Source organism: Sturnira hondurensis, unplaced genomic scaffold, assembly GCF_014824575.4.
Source record: "Sturnira hondurensis isolate 20B ecotype Veracruz unplaced genomic scaffold, ASM1482457v3 Scaffold0000648, whole genome shotgun sequence".
NCBI lineage: Eukaryota > Metazoa > Chordata > Mammalia > Chiroptera > Phyllostomidae > Sturnira > Sturnira hondurensis.
Window position 1 is genome coordinate 13058411 of NW_028073279.1, and position 21225 is coordinate 13079635.

Consider the following 21225-nt stretch of genomic DNA (forward strand, 5'->3'; position numbering starts at 1 on the left):
CAAAGTGGGCACCTTGGGGCCTCACACGGTTCTCCTAGTCACCCTCGGCTGCCCCATCATATTTTCCTAAATCTCGTCAATGGTCTGAAATCTCTTTCCTCTCAAAGGTGACTTTAGTTTTGAGAAGAGAAAGAAGTCACAGGGTGCCAAATCTGGGCTGTAGGGGCGTTGAGTCACCTGGGTGATGTGATGTTTCACCAAAAGACTCTGTATGAGATGTGATGCATAGGCAGGCCTGTTGTGCAGATGGAGCTGCCAATCACCAGTGGCCCATAGCTGCAGCTTTCAGAATTATCCAAATAGTTTCTATAGAGGAATGTTCAAAGTTAACTCCAAATATGATGTAGATTCATTGCTGTAGTTCCTCAGTCATTTTGAGTGTGACAGCCACACAGTACACATGCTCACTCAAAGGCATCTACCGCCTCCCCTGACTAGTACAGTGAAGTTGTCATTGTTCACCCACAGACATTCCAGTCCACTCTCCTTGGCTCCCAGGTTACATTGATGTCACACAAATTGTTCTTGTTATAATAACAATGGTTGGACTTTTTCCGGACAGATCTTGTGTGTATATCTGTATGCATGTACTCAAATCTCAAATCATAATGAACATTAATTTATATATACATAGATACATGTATATGAATACACTATGTGTAGACACATTCTCACATGTGTTATATGCTTTTATATATATGGCAAAATATATGTTTATATAGATATACAAATAGAAAAATATACAACATGGAATAAATATAGAATAGGGTATAGCAATCACTTTAGTAACATTTTCTGCAATAATTCAATTGGATCTCTTAAGTCCAACAATATAAAAATGAGAAAAGAAATTCCCTTATAATTATATTTAGCAAATGTTTTCCAGAAAATATTGTTTAATCACTTCAGGGAAGCAGAACTTTCTAAGGCTGTAGCCAAGTTAAACTTTTGAAAATTGTTTTTGTAATGTTTACCCAGTGAGATCATATTTTCATTGCCCTGATGAAATACAGGTGCAAAGTCTAAGTCCATCAGCCCCCATAGCGCCATTTCCTGCCGAGTTCCTTTCTTAGCGTGGCTGAATTCCTTCCACTTCTTCCTACCTCTGTCTTGGACCCCAGAAGTAATGTGATTCTAATAATATCCACTGAAGGAGAAAATAAAAAAATGCTATTTCTTCATTACCTGTCAGTAACTTTAACAAGAGTTATTTCATTGAAGTGACTCAATGACATTATGTGATACGCATTGCTTTTATGAAAGGAGAAACACGGGCCCAGAGAAGTTCAGCAACGTACTCAGGAGGACAAAGCGTTGAAGTGGGAGAACCAGAAACTGGTGTTCCCTGGCAGTCAAAGCAGAAAGAAAGGGGGAATAGAACTGCTGAATACCATTGTTGGAAGGGGCTTTATTTACCCCATTGTAATCGACTGTTTGCTATGTACTCATAGAGGGAAATGAATAATCTTACTCATATTTGAATTTCCAGCCATATGCATGGTGTTGACACAGAATATGCACTAGATAGTTGCTTATTTTTAACTGATTTAAAAAAATATATTAAACCTGTGTCTAACACTTTGCTATCTTTGTCATATACCTTCTTTCCTTTACTGAACTCCAGCATGGCCATCTAATGTTGCATTTGAGGAATCAGAGGTCTAGATATGTAAAGTGTTTTCTCCAATGACACCAAATGAGGTTGGAAGTGACCATTTGGAATTAGTGCTCTTCGCATGCTACACAAAATAATTCTTCATTACTGGTACCTTTAGTTCAAGATGACTTGAACTAAACAGATTTGAAATAAACAGAGAAGAAAACTATAGATTCCTTACCCATCTAAATTGCCACTGCCAGTTCACAGACCAGATGGAAAGAATGTTCACTCCTAATAGTGCTAGGAGGTTAAGGCATCATTATTGTTTCAGGAGCAGGGTGGCAGCACCCTCCAGCCTGCAGCCCAGGCCCCTGTGCTCACATGGTTAGGGCCAGAGCTGCCAACCGTGAACTGGAAGGGTAATAGCCTCTTCTGGGGATTCAGACCCACATATCCCTACATGAAAAATAAAGTGTTTTTTTTTCTTTTTAATTCAATCACATACCCAACTGGCAATCTTGCATATCAAAATGGGAATCCAGGGAGGCTGTTGGAATATGCAGATCAACAGAAGCTAATTAGCATTAACTTGCAGCCATCCTGAACTGATTGGCAGCACAGCTGTGGGGACCCAACAAAACATGCTGAGTTGCATGTTAGTCAGGCCACCTGCCACTTGGAGGAATCCAAAATAGTGCAAACCACTGTGCCATAATAGCTCGGTGGCCTTAGTTGGGGAAGTGTAAGGAGCAGACATATTTGGATTATGCAGTAATTAGTGCCACTTTCACCTGACAAAACTTCACCCCAACAATAGGCTCCATGGCAGTACCTTTCTCATCTGACAGGCTGATGTCTTAATTGAGACTGACAGGTTCTTCCTGGGGCTCCCAGTTTTCCATGAAGTTTGCAATCGTACTCAGGGTCAGTACAGGTTGCAGGCATTGACACTCTGGTACAGTTTGATTTCCAGCTTCCTGGAGCTTCGTTTTTGTTTCTTACATCAAGTGCACAGTTTAGGAATAAACACAAAAGACATTAGGGCAAGTACAGGGAGCATGCGAGCCAGAGATCTGGCTGGATGACCTTATGTAAGCTACCTAACTTCCTAAACCTTAGCCTCCTTATCTGACTTAGGGTATCTTATAGAGTTACTGTGAGCATTGAATAAAGTAATGTATGAAAAGTTCCAGCACCAAAGCAGGGGCTCAGTAAGTGGCGGTCATTGTTCTTTTATAGTAATCAAAACACACGCACACACACACCAGAGAACAGAGGAGCTGACCATTTGGATCCAATTTTTATGACCTGTCAGCGGAGACCATTGTGATAATACTTATGAATCAAATCACTATCCTTTTTATTGGGGAAACTTGCAGAGTATATTACAAATCTTCATTTTATTCTCTCCAGGTCTCCGCCATATATATGGAAAGTGAACTTCAATAATTACAATGACAATTACTAACATTTATTGAGAAATTACTATATGCCATCCATACCTATGATCTTATCTCATCCTTACATGCCCAGAAGATGAGTACTATTAACACTCCAAATTTAAAATGTGAAAACAAGAAACGACAACACAACAATGACAAGAAAACTAAAGCTTAGAAGGCCTAGTAGCCTGTCTGAAGTCAAACCTGTCATCCTGCAGTTTTCGTCATCCTGCAGGACTTTCATCATCCTGCAGGACTTTTGTCATCCTGCAGATGCTTGATGAGCCAAATAATAGTTACACATAAGATACCCTTGAGTTGTACTTCATTCTTATTACAGAATTGAGCTCCCTCTTAAAAGACATCTTCAAGGAGAGATTGAAAACTCCCTCAATTGTAGAAAAGAGGTATGCAGTTAGTGTGACGTGGAGGGCATTGTTAGGTTTCATCTTAGTGGCTTTTAAGATTCATTACGAATATGAGAGTCTCCTTGACATATTTATTCCATTTTTACTATAGTTAAGTGAAAAGTCATCTAAAGATTCTTTCAGTTCTAGTAGTTGAGGCAGGTGAAGCAATAACAACTTCAGTTCTAACAGCATTTTAACAATGTCGCCCCTTGGAGGGCAGGATTGAGTGGTCTGAGCCTCAAGGGTAATAATCACTCTCTTTCAAATCTGCCAATATTAGTTCTGCCAATCCACTTCATGCTGATGTTCTGAGATACTGTGGGTTTGCTTTTGTGGAAGCTTCGGTTGTACTTAAAATTCCAAAAATCCCTCTGACTGTCCATTAGTGAATCTTTTGCAACTGACTGCCAGAGTAAGTTCACTGTGCCAGGAATCCTCTTAGTCACGTTCACCACACCCCTGACTGCTACTGCTGGTAACCCCTGCTACCTTTACTTATGAAAAGGCCTATGAAATGTCATAAAAGAATATTACACTTGAAATGGATAAAAAACCAACTCTGAGGTGGCCAAATAGGTTTCAGCTTGTATCTTGGCTGTCGTGTCTTGGTAATGGCAGCTGGAACACCGGATGGAGCTGGCTTCAAAGTCCCATTCTAGCTCACTAGGAAAGAGTAAGAATGACCACTCAGTGGACCGGGAACCAGGTAAGTGTCAGTTCTACTCTAAAAAAATTGCTCTCAACCATTGACTGCTTTCTTAAGTAGGTTTAGATTGGAGTGTAGCAGTCAGAGAGCACAAGAGCACTCTCTAGCAGGAAGGGAAAAATAGAGTGAAGATAAACAGGGTAATTTCAGTTGAGTTTTCCCTTATTGACACTATAAAGTAAAGAAGTAAAGAATAAGCAACTAACATTTCAAAAGCATCTAGAGTGTTTAAAGAACTCTAGCATACACTATCCCAATCCATCATTTGACAGATGGAAAAAAAACTAAAGATTCAGACTTGGACAGGGTGATAGAGCTAGCAAATGGTGACAAGACTGGAGTGCAGTCCTCATTTATGCTTATGGCTATCCTCTCTTTGTTAAACAATTCCATCTCTTAGCCCAGAATGCAAGAGCTGCATCAGCCAAAGAGTGCAGTGTGGAAGCCTACAGCGTGACACAGAGGGTTCTGTCTCCCTCTTTGTTGTTAATAACCCTGGACCTATCCTATTAGGATAGTCGCCTATCCTAATAACATTAAAAGGTACAATTTATCGAGACACGGTATACAATAAGTTCTCAACCTAATGGCTAATTTATTTCTTATGCTTCTCTGTGAGGGACATGTGATTAACTTTATTTTATAGGTAAGATTATGGGAGGATAAATCATCCTCTAAAGAAATATCTGGTGAGTATTTGGGGTACAAGTCCAGGTCTGACAGGATCCAAACCCAAGCTCTTAACAAACCCATTAGGAACCTCAGTTGTAAAATAATTTGCAGAATAAATGGAGACATTAGTGAAATTAGTGCTATAAGAGGTGATATGAAAGGGGGGAGATACACATTCGGGGGACTCCTGGGATGGGCATTGTATTGATAAGAGAATAGATGGTAGGTGGTAAAGATAAACTTTGGAATGTCTCTAGAGTGCCTATGCAGAGTGTAGAACAACTAACCCTGAGTTCTGCCTTCATCTTCGCCTCTGCCCTATGTCATGAGACTCTGACGAACACTCAGGAGAGTATCAACTCTCAAACTCTACCCTAGTATTTTGAGGGCTCCTCACCTTACCAGCATGGGCTGCTAACAAAATACTACAAATCAGGTAGTTTACCAACAACTAGCCCTCTGGCCTCCTTCTGCCGAGTGTAAGTGTCTTTATGATGTCCATGAAAAGAGCCTGCACTCCTGCAGATAGCATGGAAAGCACCACTGCAGCAAGGAAGACCTTCAACATATTTTGTCTTTGTCAAAAATCCTTCATGTTGAGACTCCCAATCTCAATCTTGTTTTTCTCAAATTCTGATTTTTAGTACTTCCTAAAATATACCTCACAGTTGTTAGGAACCACTCTGCCTGGTTTCAGGAGTTGTAACTACCCCCCATGGTTAAGGATGAGTGAGCGACCTCCGGAATGCAAGCCACAAGGAGACGAAGCTTGTCTTTGGTAGCAAATGCTGCCTTAGTTTCCTCTCCCTGCCCCCAATCCCTCTCCCTGCCCCCAGTGCATGGTTGGATAGTCCGTGACCGGTAAGACTCCTCGGAGGAGGGGCAACCTAAGCCAGACACGTTCACTTGGAGGCCATCATGGAAGGACTTGGGGGGGAGCTGCAACAAAGAGGGAGTGATGGACCCTCACCCCCCAGCTATTCTGACATAGCCCGAGTCCCCATGTCCTCTGGGAGAAGCCCTTCCTGGTTCTAATCCACTTAAGTCTGAAACCCTGTGATGACGGAGTCAGTGCAGCCCCTTGCCCAGCTAGAGCAGGATCCGGGGTAATCTGCCATAAGAAATAATTCCTAAAAAATCCTGTGAAACCTGCTTTGCTAAGAGTGCTTTCATTCATATGTTAAGGGTCCGAGCAAGAAATGAGTATGTCTCCCAAAGTTTCTGCAACCCCCTTTCCTGACAGACACTGACTGAGACCAAGCCCTCAGATTTCTTTGAAATGTTATCTACTATTTGATCCTTACCACCTGTATTCCTGTGTATTACAGCCCAATAACAGCCCCTTGAGGAAGGGGCTCCTGGCCTTTTTCCTCTGAGAAACTGGCCACCTCTCCTCCCCAAGCAGATCATGTCTTGGTAGTGTTACTTTCATCCATGGCAGACAGGGGGACTTGTAGGCAAAGTCGCCCCCACACACAGTGATCTCCTTTATCAACAGCTTTCTAACCCTTTATTAATTTTTCTCCCCACTTATGGACCAAACTTGCTACTTGCTTGTGCAGTTTGCCTTGGACTCTATTTCTGACCAACAGAACTGCCTTAACAACAGTAGCTGATATTACCAATTCATAGGAAGAGTCTAGGGCTCAACATATTTTTAATTCAGGCTTTTATAATCTGGGAGTTCCAGAATGGTACATGAGGGCAAAGTGGAGCCTAAAACCTTTGGCCAGTACAGTATTTTTTAAAACAATTCTACTGAGGTATAATTTATATGCAACCATCAACACAGTCTAACTTTAGAAAATTTCTATCTCCCTCACAACAAAAAAATGTAGTGTCCATTTGTAATCACTCCCTGTTTCCACCCTAGGCAAACATAAATCCTGTCTCTACAGGTTCACCTTCTCTAGATCTTTCCTAGAAATGTAATTATACAATATGTCACTGTTATGTCTAACTTTTTTCACTTTGCCTAATGTTTTTGTGGTTCATTGATGTTGTAGAATGTTACTACTTTGTTCCTTTTTATTACTAAATAGTATTTCATGACATGGGCATACTACATTTTGTTTATGCATTGCCCAGTTAATGGATATTTGGGTTGTTTCCCCCTTTTTTCTATTATGAATAATGCTGCTATGAACTGCTATTCATGTACAAGTTTGGGCAGACATGTTTTCCTTTCTCTCATATAGATGCCAAAGAGTGGAAATACTGGGTCATATGGTAAATCTATGTTTAACACTTAAAGAAACTGCCAAACAATTTTCTGTAGTGGCTGTGTCACTTAACACTCCAATTCCCAGTTTCTGCACATTTACATTAACACTTGTTTTTGTCTCTTTCCGATTATAGCTATTTTAGTGAAGTAATATCCCATTATGGTTTTAATTGGTACTTCCTTAATGCCTAATGATGTTGGGTATCTTTTCATGGGATTATTGGCCCATATATTTTTTAGGTGTAATGCCCATTAAAATTTTTTGTGCATTTTTAAATTGGTTTATTTTTTTTAATTCTGGATATAAGTCTCTTACCAGATACATGGTTTGCAAATATTTTCTCCTAATCTGTGATTTGTCTTTCTCACTTTCCTGGTAGTGACTTTTGAAGTGCAAAAGCTTTTAAGTTTGATAAAATCCAATTTATAAGTTTTATCTTTTATCTCTTGAGCATTTAATGCTATATCTAAGAAATATTTACTTATATACAGCTCACAAAATGTACTCCTCTGTTCTCTTTTAACATTTTAAAAATTGTTTTAGCTCTTACATTTCATTCTAGGACCCATTTAGAGTTAATTTTTGTGAGGTAAGGGGAGAAACTCATTCTTTAGCATATAAATATCTGGTTGTCTGAATACCATTTCTTTAAAAAACTGTTCTTTCTACATTAAATTCTCTTGACACTTTTGTCAAAAATCAATTGACCATGAGTATGAGGGTTTACTCTATCCCATTTCTATATGATATCTTTATGCTGGTACCACTGTGTCTTAATTGTTGTAACTTTCTGGTAACTTTTTTCCTTTCCTCTTTTATTGAATTTACTGGGACGAGACTGTTTAACAAAATTATAGGGGTTTCAGGTACACAATTCAATAATACATCATCTGTACATTGTGTTCACCACCCTAAGTCATGTCTCTATCTATCACCATTTCACCCCTCCATACCGTCCTCTACCTCCTCCCAACACCCCGGCCAGCCCACCCAGGGCAATCGCCACAATGTTGTTTGTATCAATGAGTTTTTTGTTCTTTTTTTTCTCAGTTCTTCCACACACCCTTCCACCAAGCCCTGCAACCACCCCCACCTAACAGATGTCAGCCCCTCTCTGTCTGCCTCTTTTGTTTGTTGGTTCATTTTGTTCATTAGATTCCACATATAAATGAGATCACATGGCACTTGCCTTTCTCTGACTGGCTTATTTCACTTAGCATAATGCTCTCCAAGTCCCCCCATGCTGTTGCAAAAGGTAAGATTTCCTTCTTTTTTGATGGCTGAATAAAAAAATTGTGTAAACATACTACAACCTTTTTAGCCACTTACCTACCGATGGACACTTGGGCTGCTTCCAAATCTCTGCTACTGTAAATAACAATGCAATGAACATAGGGGTGCATATACTTTTTTAAATTACTGTTTTGGACTTCTTTGGATAATTTCCCAGAAGTGGAATTGCTGGGTCATAAGGTATTTCCATTTTTTTATTTTTTGAAGTAATTCCGTATTGCTTTCTACAGTGGCTGCAGCAGTCTGCATTCCCACCAAGACTACATGAGTGTTCCCTTTTCTCCACATCCTTGCCAACACTTGTTATTTATTTATTTACTTTTATCCCCACATGAGGACATTTTTCCATTGCTTTTAGAGAGGGAGGAAGGGAAGATAGAGAAATATTGTTGAAAGATTGTTTGCCTTCCATATGCACCTGGACCAAGGATCATAAACATGAGGGCTGGGGATTGAACCTGCAACCTTTCAGCTACAATACAACACTCCAACCAACTGAGCCACTCCAGTCAGGGTGACAAAATTTGTTTTTTGTTGACTTATTGGTTGATAGTAGTATTTTGACAGGTGTGAAGCTTTAATTTGTATTTCTGTATTAGTGACATTGAGCATCTTTTCATAAGTCTACAGGCCATCTATCTGTATGACCTCTTTGCAGAAGTGTTTATATAGGTCCTTTGACCATTTTTTAAATTGGTTTGCTTGTATTTTTATGTTGAGTTGTATAAGCTTTTTATAAATTTTGGATATTAACCCCTTATTCGATGTAACATTGGCTAAAACACTCTTCCATTCAATGGGTTGTCTTTTCATTTTGTTTATGGTTTCTTTTGCTGTGCAAAAACTTTTTAGTTTTATGTAGTCCCATTTGTTTATTTTTTTATTTTGTTTCCCTTGCTGAAGTATATGTCAGAAAAAATACTGCTACAGGAAATGTCAGATTTTCCTGTTCAGGATTTTGTATCATTTCTAGTTTTACACTTAAGTGTTTAATCCACCTTGAGTTTATTCTGGTATATGGTGTAAGGAGGCAGTCTAGTTTCATAGATTTTTTTGCACGTATCTGTCCAAATTTCCCAATGCCATTTATTGAATACATTATCTTTAACCCATTGTGTATTCTTGTCATCTTTGTCAAATATTAATTGGCCATAAAGGTGTAGGTTTATTTCTGGGCTCTCTATTCTGTTCCATTGATCTATGTGTCTATTTTTATGCCAGTGCCATGCTGTTTTGATTACTATGGACTTGTAGTATAGTTTGATATCAGGTCATATGATTCTTCCAACTTTGTACTTCTTTCTCAAAATTGCTCTTACTCTTGGGGGTCGTATGTAGTTTGACTGAAATTTTTGGAATACTTTTTCCAGTTCTACTCCATTAGTATCTTGAAAGGAATTATGTTGAATCCATAAATTGCTTTGGGTAGTATGCATATTTTAATGATGCTAATTCTTACTAACTATGGACACAGTATATGCTTCTACTTATTTATATCTTCAATTTTTAATATCTTATAATTTTATAAGTATAGGTCTTTTACATCATTGATTAGATTTATTCCTAGGTATTTTTAAAGCAATTTTAAATTGGATGATTTTCTTAGTTACCCTTTCTTATAGTTCATTATTGGTGTATAAAAATACAACTAATTTCTAGGTATTTATTTTATATCCTGCTACTTTACTAAATTCATTTTAGTTCTAGTAGTCTTTTTGTTGGAATCTCTAGGGTTTTCTAGTACTTTTTAAGTCAAACCTCCAGGTTTGTTCTTCTCTTTCAAGGTTGTTTTGGCTATTTAGATTCTTTGCACTCCCATCTGAATTTTAGAATTAACTTGTCAGTTTCTGCAAAACTACCAGCTGGGATTTTTGAGAGGGATTTGTCTGAGCCTTTGAAGCACAGCATTTTAACCCTTTGAAACTTGAAACTGGGTGCTTTTAGGAGAGAAAGGTGCTCTCCAATTGCCCCAATTTCCACTGCTTTTTATTACTTAATTCCAGATTGTTACACACATTACATGACCAACTTAATCCCTGAAGTATTTGGAATTTCAACTCCATTTCTCTGTTTAAGGACGCAAAATGAGGTCTGCAGGAAGAATGATAAAGATAAGGGTACTCTAAGCTTATTATTGATAAACAGTTATCAACAGTTATATAATTTTTCTTAGCATAAATTATATGTTTGATAATATTTGAGATCTTTTATAGATATACTCTTATCCATATAACACATCCGCAAAGTAGGCATTATTGTTCCTGTTTTATAGAAAATTACTAAACAAACTATTTATTTTCCCCCAATAATTCTGCTGCATTTTTGCCTATTCCAGGTGGCAGTGTTTCTACACTTTGGAATCTCATGGCATTCTCACTGGACCTCTCAGGACATGCAGAAATATTTTACCTTTTATTTTACTCATTTTATGTACATCTCAGCCCATACTAAGTAACAATATCTGAGGACACAGACTTACTGTATCCCAGGCGGTGCCTTCTATAGCAAAGACTGAACATGATAATGCATTCGTATTTGTTGCATCAGTCAGTTTACCAACCAAAAATTAAATGAGGTTTTAATATGAGGGGTTTTTTTTGAAAAGGCAAGATTTTCAGTTTCATTTTATATTTATTTCCAATAAAAGTCTAGAAAATGTAAAACATTTTAGAGAACTTGTGTGGCTAAAATTTCCTTTGTAAATACATGCAAATAAGTTCTAAGGCATGGAATTTCAAAATTGGTCTACAGATTCTAATTATGTTACTTAAGTGTCCTTACTGGTAAGTTTACATTTATTTTAGGGTTGTTTTAGAGCTTTCTAAACCTTCCTCCACATATGACCCGTGCATTACCCACCTTTCTTGGTACCCTTTATGTCATGAGTTCATAAGAACATTTTATTTTTCTCCCTGTCAAATTGGACAGATACAACTCAGCTTTGATCATATCTGATCCCATTGTCAAAATCATAATATAGAACTGTTTTGCTGGTTGCCAAGGCTTTTTGTTCTGTGTTTTGTGATGGAAATATGCAGGGTGAGACCGTTGTGTCTCTTATAATGCTTCTGAGTTCTTGTTTTTCTTCTGAAGAGCAGTTTGGGAATGAAACCATGATTATGATATTTTTGTTTTATTGACTTGTTTACTCTACCTGTAAATCAAGAGTACACTTCATGATATTTTAAAGCTAAATGAACAATATTGAACATCAAGTTGCTGTATAGTCTTAATGGTCAATTTTAAAGTTCTTTTCCACCCAATCTGAGAATGTTTTGAGATTGTAGCCGGAAATACTCTAGAATTCCACAGTCCCAAATAATATGCAAGCCAGGCTATGGGGCAAACCTTATTCCAACATTAAATCCTGAGCATCTATCTAGTGCCTGACATATGTTTGTGCTTAAATAGAAATTTTCCTTTCCACACCTATCCTTCTGTTTTTTCTTTTTTCTTTTCATTTTACTTCTCAGCTTAATGGTCTCCAAACATCTCTGAGCTGACCAGGTTTCACATGAAAAACACAATTATGGCTAGATATTATTACAGATCAGAGGGGCTCCTTCCTCTCACAGGGTGGTGTGAGTGCTCCTGGGGCACTGAGAGCAATTTCAGGCCTTTTCTGGTTACGATGTTTCCCCCACATGGCAGGAGCTAACTCTTAACTCTTGCTGGTTTTGGAGGTGCCTCTAAGGTTGGATGTCCGACAGCTAGGCTGGCTGGACATTTTAAAAGTATTCAAATAGAAGTATCACAAGATACTCTTTTATTTGCTTAATTATTCTGGAGATAAATGCAGAACAACTACCCCGTGCCAGTCCCTGTATTGGGGTTAAAAAGATGCAGACAAACTCTCTGTCCTCAAGAAGCTTCCAGTACAGGCAGGCAGTACAGGGGAGACCCAGAAGACCTGGCTGTGCTGCGCCGAGTGTTGCGCTGGAGGGATGAACACTGCGAGAGAAGAGAGTGAAGAATGTCGCCCAGGGGTTGGGCAGTGTGTTTACCCTGTTGGTGTGCGTATTCTTTCATCACTGGAAGCCCCGAGGAAAATTTTTACACATACTCATTTGGCAAGATAATATTTGTAAAATATTTTGTGTCCTCAGATCATAAGGGAAACGATTCATATGGCATAGCAGGACATGAAGCACCAGTCTAACACTGGATTAATACTTTCAAAGTAATTATAGTCATCGCTGTGAAATGACCTAGGAAGATTCTAATTACCTTGAGACAATGGGTGCAAACTGAAACTTGCTGGACAAACAAGTGTTTCATCTAACCAAGAATATCTTCTCCCTATCTTGCTAGTGTTAAGAAAATCCATTCTTTCCTCTCCCTTTTATCCCTTCCCCCTAATCCTCTCACCTCACTTGGAGTATTTTTGAGCACTTGCCATGTGTGAGACCTCTACTAGGTGCCGAGCATGCAAAGATGGGTGAGACGGTTTGGCATGGGAGAAATATAAACCAGTCAGTTCTGTTTACTAGGACACAGGCTCTAATAGAAGTGTGTAGGATGCTAAGAATGGCTCAAGAAACAACAATTATATCTGCCTCTTTGGAATCCAGCAAGTCTTCTGAGATGGGGTGATATTTGAACAGGGTAGTGACAGGTACACATTGTTTCATACGTGAGGTCTTTTTCATGACCTAACTAATGTCTGGACAGTTTTAGCAATCTACGCAGTTGAGTTGAATCTTCACAAAAATAATGTACATGTTATAAATTCACATTTTATTTCTGAAATCTATACATTTAATAGAAAACAACTTCATGAATGTTTTTCTGAAGCATTGTTTAAAAGGAAAGCTGGATTGGCTGAGGTTCCTTGAAAAGAAGTTTGATGAAATTTGGCCTAAATTTCTTTGTTCTTCATGTCTTCTGGAGAATAAGGGGTCACTAGATGTCTTTGAAATGCAATCCTAACAGACGGGTACTTTCCACAGCAATCACATAAGTTTATGCAACCTGTTCAAGTCGAACTGCAAGGGGTACTAGTCAGAAATAAGAACTGTAATGTGAAATTAAAATGATATCTTATTTGGATCCTCTGTCTTTTTATATGTATGTATATATGTACATATATACATGTACAAGTGTATATATGTATATTTGTGTGTGTATGTATGTATGTATGCATGCATTTATACATTGAATGTTTTGGATTAACCAGTGTCACTGGTTAATAAGACTACATAGGTTTCAAGTGTACGTTTCTATGATACATGATTGGTATGTTGCGTTGTGTGCCCATCATGCAAAGTTAGACCACCTTCTGTCACCATATATTTGCCCCCCCTTTACCCTTTAGTACCCCCTCAGCCTCTTTCCTTCTGGTAACCGCCATATTGATATCTGTGTCTGTGATTTTTTGTTCATTCATTACTTTTAGTTTTATATGCCACATATGAGTAAAATTATATGGCTCTTAATGTTTTCTGACTTATCTCACTTAGTATGGTATTCTCAGGATCCAACCATGGTGTCACAAATGGCAGTATTTCATCTCTTCCTTTGGCTGAGTAGTATTGCGATGTGTATATGCACCACATCTTCTTTATCCAGTCATCTGGCAAAGAACACTTCAGTTGTTTTCATGTCTTGGCCACTGTGAATAATGCTGTAATGAACACAGGAGTGCATATATCTTTGTGAATTTTTAAAAGTTTTTTAGGTAAATATCCAGAAGAGGGATTGCAGATCATAAGGTAACTCTACTCTTAATTTTTGAAGAACCTCCATACTATTTTCCATTCTGGTTGTACCAGTTTACATTCCCACCAGCAGTGAATTAGGGTTCCTTGTTCTCAACAACCTCTCCAACACTTGTTACTTTTCTTGTTGATAATAGTCATTCTAACAGGTGTGGGATGGCATCATCGCTTTGTAGTTTTGATTTGTATTGTCTCAACAGCTGGTAAAGTTGAGCATCTTTTCATATCTTTGTTGGCTATTTGTATGTTTTCCTGGGAGAATTGTCTGTTCAGGGCCTCTGCCTATTTTTAGTAGATTATTTGTTTATTTGGAGTTGAGTTCTATGAGTTTTTTTATACATTTAGGTCTTAAACCCTTGTCAAAGCTGTTTTTTGCAAATATCTTCCATTTGATTGATTTCTTTTTTGTTTTGTTGATTTTTTTTTTTTTTGCTGTACACTTTTTACCTTGATATAGTCCCATTCATTTATTTTTGCCTTTACTTCCCTTGCCTTTGGAGAATTAATTTTTGGGTTCTCAATTATGTTCTCTTGATCTCTGTGTTCATTTTTCTGCTAGTACTATGCTGTTTTGATTATCATCACTTGGTAGTATAATTTGAAGTCAGCTAATATGCTACCTCCATCTTTCTTTTTTTCCCCCTCAGGATTGCTTTGTCTATTCAAGGTCTTTTGTTGTTTCACACAAATTGGATAATTTGTTGTTCTATTACTTTAAAAATGACATGGAGATTTTGATGGGGATTGCATTAAATCCATACATTGCTTTGAATAACATGGACACTTTAACTATGTTGATTCTTCCAATCAATGGAAACATAATATCTTTCCAATTCATCGCATCCTTTCCAATCTCTTTTCATAATGCTTTGTAGTGTTTGATATATAGGTCCTTCACATCTTTTGTTAAGTTTATTCCTAGGTATTTTATTTCTTTTGTTGCAATTGCAAAAGGTCTTTTTTATTTCCTTTTCTGAAATTAGCCTCACTAAGGAAAAATAGAAAAGGCTCAAACAAAATCAGATATGAAAGAGCAGTTACCACAGACATCACAGAAATACGAAGGATCATAGTAGAATACTATGAAAGACTATATGCCACCAAGTTCAATAACCTAGAACAAGTGAATACATTGCTAGAAATATATAACCTCTCTAGGCTGAATCATGAAGAACTGCAAAAGCTAAATATATTGATCAACTGTTAGGGAATTGAAACAACCATCAAAAATTGTCCCAAAAGTAAAAGACTAGAACAAAATAAGATCAGAGGCATGGGTACATGGAACAGACAAACAGATCTCAGAGGACTCGGGGGAGGAGGACCGGAAGAGATTAATCAAAGAATATATATGCCTATATGCATAGCCCATGAACAGACAACATTGCAGTAAAGGCCGAAAATCATAGGGGCTGGGCAGATGGGCAGAGTCAGGAAAAGAGGGGGACATCTTTAATAGTGTCAACAATTAAAAGTAAAAGTGTAGGGCCTAATGGCTTCACTAGTGAATTCTGCCATCCAAAGATTTGATACTTACCCTTCTCAAACTGTTCCAAAAAAATTTAAAAGGCAATACTTTCTAACACATTTTATGAGGCCAGCATAACCCTGGTACTAATGCTTGGCAAAGATAACGCAAAAAAAGAAAGCTACAGACCAAAATCTCTGAGGAATACAGACACAGAAATCCTAAAACAAAATTCTAGAAAATCGAATACAATACATTAAAAACTAATACATCACAATCAAGTGGGGTTCATTCCAGGGGCATGAGAATGGTTCAACATAAGCAAATTGATCATTGTAATATACCATATTAACAAAATAAGAGATAAAAATTATATGATTTCATCAATAGATCCACAATAAGCATTTGATAAGACACAGCATTCATTTATACTTAAACTACTTAATAGAATGGGTGTAGAAGGAAAGTACCTCAACATATGGCAAACCCTCAGCTAACATCATACTCAGCGGTGAAAAAGTTTTTCTTCTAAGAACAGGAACAAGACAAGAATGTCCACTCTCACCACTCTCACTCAACATAGTCCTGGAAGTCCAATCAATCAGACATAAGAAAGTAATTTTGTATATTTTCATACTTTACAAATCTATGTTATATTGAATATATATGTAAATATAGAAATTGACTTATGTGTGCAACTCTTTCAGTTATCACAAAGTGAACATATCCATGTAATAAACTTGCAGGGAAGAAATAGGACATTACAGGAATATTATCACAAACCTCTCCTTATGCCCCTTTATAGTTGTTACTCCCATGAAGTTAGCTTTTCTGATTTTGTATAGCACTGATTAGTTTTGCATGTATGAGAGTTTTAATTAGCTCTACATATCTGATGTATTTTAATGCTTGCTTCAAAGTTTGCAATGTGTATATGAAACTTTATCTCTGTCTGTTTAACATATTATTCCATTATATCAACACTTTACAATACTTCAAGTTTTCTTATGTCCTTTATGTGACTATTGTTAGAATTTTTATGTAAATGTGTTCCAAACTCCCAAATATATTATTAGTACTTTCCCTTAAACAATTATCTTTTAAATAATATAAAATGACAAAACAAATATCTTTGAGATTTATGTGATATTTGTTCTTATAATCTTCATTTGTGTGTAAAGATTCAAATTTTTATTTGTATTATTTTTCTTCTGCTTGAAGGGTTTCCTTAGTATTTTTTTTCTTGTGTAGGTACACTTATAATTAATCCTTTTAACTTTTGGTTGAAATTGTATTTATTTTGCCTTTATTTTTAGAGGGTAATTTTTGCTGAGTGTAGAATTTTAAGTTAATAGTTTCAAAAACATTTTTTAAAAATATTTTATTTTATTTTATTTTATTTTTAGAGAGTGGGGAAGGGAAATAGAAAGAGAGGGAGAGAAACATCAATGTGTGGTTGCCTCTCACATGGTCCCCACTAGAGACCAAGCTGCAACCCAGGCATGTGCCCTGACTAGGAATCGAACCGTGACCCTTTGGTTCGCAGCCCACACTCAATCCAGTGAGCTACACCAGCCAGGGCCCAAAAACATTTTTATAGTGCTTTAAAAATATTGTTCTGGCCTGGCTGGTGTAGCTCAGTGGATTGAGTCCGGGCTGTGAACCAAACAACCGCGGTTCAATTCCCTGTCAGGGCACATACCTGAGTTTCAAGCCAGTTTCCAGCAGGGGACACACGAGAGGCAACCATACATTAATATTTTTTCTCCCTCTCTACTTCCCTTCCCCTCTAAAGATAAATAAATAAAATCTTTAAAAAAATATTGTTCTGTTGACTCGTGGCTTCCCTTATTTCTGGTGCAGATTTAATATTGGGTCTTCTCTTTGCTCCTCTTTATATAATAGTTTTCCTTCCTCAAGCTTATTTATTTTTTATTTAATCTTTATTATCTTCTCCCATTACCATTTAGTCCCCTTACACCCCATCTCCCTGCAGTCACCACACTGCTGCCCGTGAGTTTTTTTATTTTTTGCTCCATCCCTCTGCCCCCTAACCTCCCCCCTCCCACTAGCTGTCATCTGTTCTCCATCTATGACTCTGTCTCTGTTTTGCTTGTTTGTTCATTAGATTCCATTCTTGTTATTGGTATTGAGCAATTTGATCATTATATGCCTTGTCATGTTTTTTCTTTGTATTTATCCTTCTTAGAATTTGACCTCTTGAATTTGTGGGTTTATATGTCATCAAATTTGGAAATATTTTGGCTATTATATCTTTAAACATTTTCTGTCTCTATCCTAAACAACGATTATATTTCTGTTAGATCACTTGATACCGTTCCATAGGTCACAGCAGTCGTTTTCATCTTCTTTTAGCTGTGTGTGCCAGTATGTGTGTCTATCAGTGTGTGCTATATTTTGGATAGTTTTTATTGCTCTGAAACCAAATTTACTAATATTTTCTTCTCCAATATATGCTTTTCTGTCAAGATCATCAAGTGATTTTTAATTTTAGATAGTAATTTTTACCTTACCATCTGTATTTGATCTTTTTAAAAATTGTTTGTATTTATCCCTAAGTATACTAATGCGGTTCTTTAAATCATTATACATGTTTATAAGAGCTGTTTTAAAGCCTTAATTTGACTAATGTCCTCATCTCTAGCATTTCTGTGTCTATTTATTTAAATTAATTTTCCTCTTGGATATGGATTCCATCTTTCTACTTGGCATATCTAGTAATTTTGGGTTAAGTACTTAACATTGTGGTTTTTACATTTTTGAGGGTTTGGATTTTTAAAAGGGATGTCTCACTTTGACCCAAAAGACAGGTAATTCATTTGCAGATAATCTTTTTTTATTTTATTTATTTTTTATTTTTTTAAAATATTTTATTTATTTATCTTTGGAGGGGAAAGGAAGGAGAGAGAAAGGAAACATCAATGTATGGTTGCTTCTTGTGCATCCCCTGCAGGGAACTGGCTCCTGCCGGAGGCTGGCCTGCAACCCAAGCATGTGCCCTGACTGGGAATCGAACCGCGATTGTCTGGTTCACAGGCCCGCGCTCAATCCACTGAGCTACACCAGCCAGGGCCCATTTGCAGATAATCTTAATCTTTTTGAAACTTGCTATATTAACTTTCTTAGTACAGGTTTTGAGATGCTCTTATTCTAAAGCTAGCTTAACCGTACTGCTTACCTGTAAACCTCCAGGGCTTCTACTGAGTGCCCCAGATGGTCAGTAAGCTCTCTTCACACAGACTTTACAGAATTGGAACGTCTCCGGACTCTGTGAGCTCTGGTAGTTGTTCAATTCATCGCTTTCAGGTAGCTATTCTTTTCCTGTAAATTGTTCTTTACCCTGTCTCACAATGTTTTGCTTATACATACAAAACTCAGAATTAAGCTAATGACTCCAAGGGATGTCTATGAAAATTTCTTGAGTATTTTTTTCTCTGTAGATTTCTTGTATCATATATTATTCCTCACAAATACTCGCTATTCCTGAGCCCAGCACTCCTGTCTGTGTCCTCAGCTTGGTGACACTACCATCTTCAACTGGGTTTCTCCACCTGTAAATGACGGTCTGAAAATTGCCTGAAGGTAGAAATAGAAGTTAAATACAGGATTCACGTTCTTTTAGCAAACACAGTCTAAGCCATTGTTTGCCTAATATATGAATAAAGTAGTTATTTATTCAAAATTTATATATATTATATATATAAATTACATCATAATATATATTGTATATATCATTTATAATATATAATGTATATATTATATATAATTTGTATATAGATTATATATATAATTTATATATATCAGGGCTGGTCCAGTATCAAATATGAATAACTTTTTTTCTAAAAATTAAGTACAGTTAGATAATGTCCAAAAATATAGTGCAGACAGTAATATACCACTTAAGAGGTAATTGCCTTTTTATTTTTGCTTCAGACGTAACACTGTCACTTGAATTTTGGATTACAGACTTCACTGAATTAATAACTATTGAATAAAAGACATCCTATGGAACTCCTTTTGATTAAAGCCTATTTCACTTATGTGCTGAAAACTCATTTGTTTTTGTTTAAAATACTACATACAATTAAATTATGAGTACGTGTATTTTGTAACTTGCTGTCTTATCTAGGACTGGGGATTTGGAACTTGACCTATAGTATAAAACCAGTGCATAAAATTCGCTTATTGATAGGCTGTCATATGAGGGAATCTGAAATGTGATATCAAAATAAAGTTTAAATTTCTTATGTTAAAATAATTTTTATTTGCTATTTTTATTTATTCATTTTGTGTTTATTTTACATGACAGCAATCATATATTAAGCACATCTTGGTGGATGACATTTTTTACTCTGTATTATATCTGTGAAATTTATCCATATTTTTAAACATAATAGAATATTATTCAGTCACTATATTATTTAATTATACACAATTCTTTTTTTATTTTTTAAAGATTTTATTTATTTATCTTTAGAGAGGAAGGGAAAGAGAAAAGGAGAGAAATATCAATGTATGGTTGCCTCTTCTGTGTCCCCTGCTGGGAACTGGCCTGCAACCCAGACATGTGCCCTGACTGGAAATTGAACCGTGATCGTATGGTTCACAGGCCCGCGCTCAATTCACTGAACTACACCACCAAGGGTGAATTATACACAATTCTTTCATGTATTACTTTTGATGGGCTGCCTATCACTTTTTATAATGAGAAAAGGAAAGAAAAGTAACATTTCCCAAACTATCACTATTGAAAAATGTGCCCCGTGATTTCTTCAGAGCATGGCCAGCACTCACTCCTGCAGCACTGCTAAGTTCCAGGCACTCTTCTGCATACCTACATGTATTCACTCATGCAATAATCACAACTACCTCATAAAATAAGTGCTGTTGTTACCATCATTTCAATATCCAAATGGAAATATTGAGGCAAGATTAGATTCCTGGGCCAAAGATACATGTAGAAATTGCATGAATTAGGATTTGAATGTAGGCTTTAGAAGACGTGATCTTTAAAATTATGCCTTATTACCTCTGCATGAAGAAGCCATAACAGCAAATCTGATTTAATTGTTAACTACAGCTAAATGCTATCTACATTTTATAGTTCAACCAACATACACATAGAGAATTTCTCCAGTGGACAAGAGTCAGGTCTGTAACTCTGATGTCTGTTTTCTACTTTTATATCCTCTACTTCCAAGACTTTTAAAATTTTCACTGTTTATTTTTAAATAATTAGAGATTCATGGGGAGTTTCAGAGATAGCACAGAGAAGTACCATGCACTTCATGCCCAGTTTCCACAACGATAATATCTTCGATATCTAAAGATCACATGTAAAACCAGAACATGGACCCTGGTGCAGTCCACAAACCAACCCCAATTTTGTGATAACTTCTAAATACTCTAAAAATGATGACAAAGAGTGAGACACAATCAGTTCTCTTTTCTGTCAATAAGGGGAAATATTCTACTACAGTATAACAATATTACATACTGAAATCTCATCTCCATGAAAAGAGATGAGTCAAATTGTGGATCTGTAAGAATAAAGACTTAAGTTCTGTTTGAAAGTGATATCCATGTGAGAAATTATAGAACAGAATGCCAGAATCTGAAATATGTTGCAAGAGTATAGTTTGTCCAGTGTCCCAAAGAAAATTGATGACTG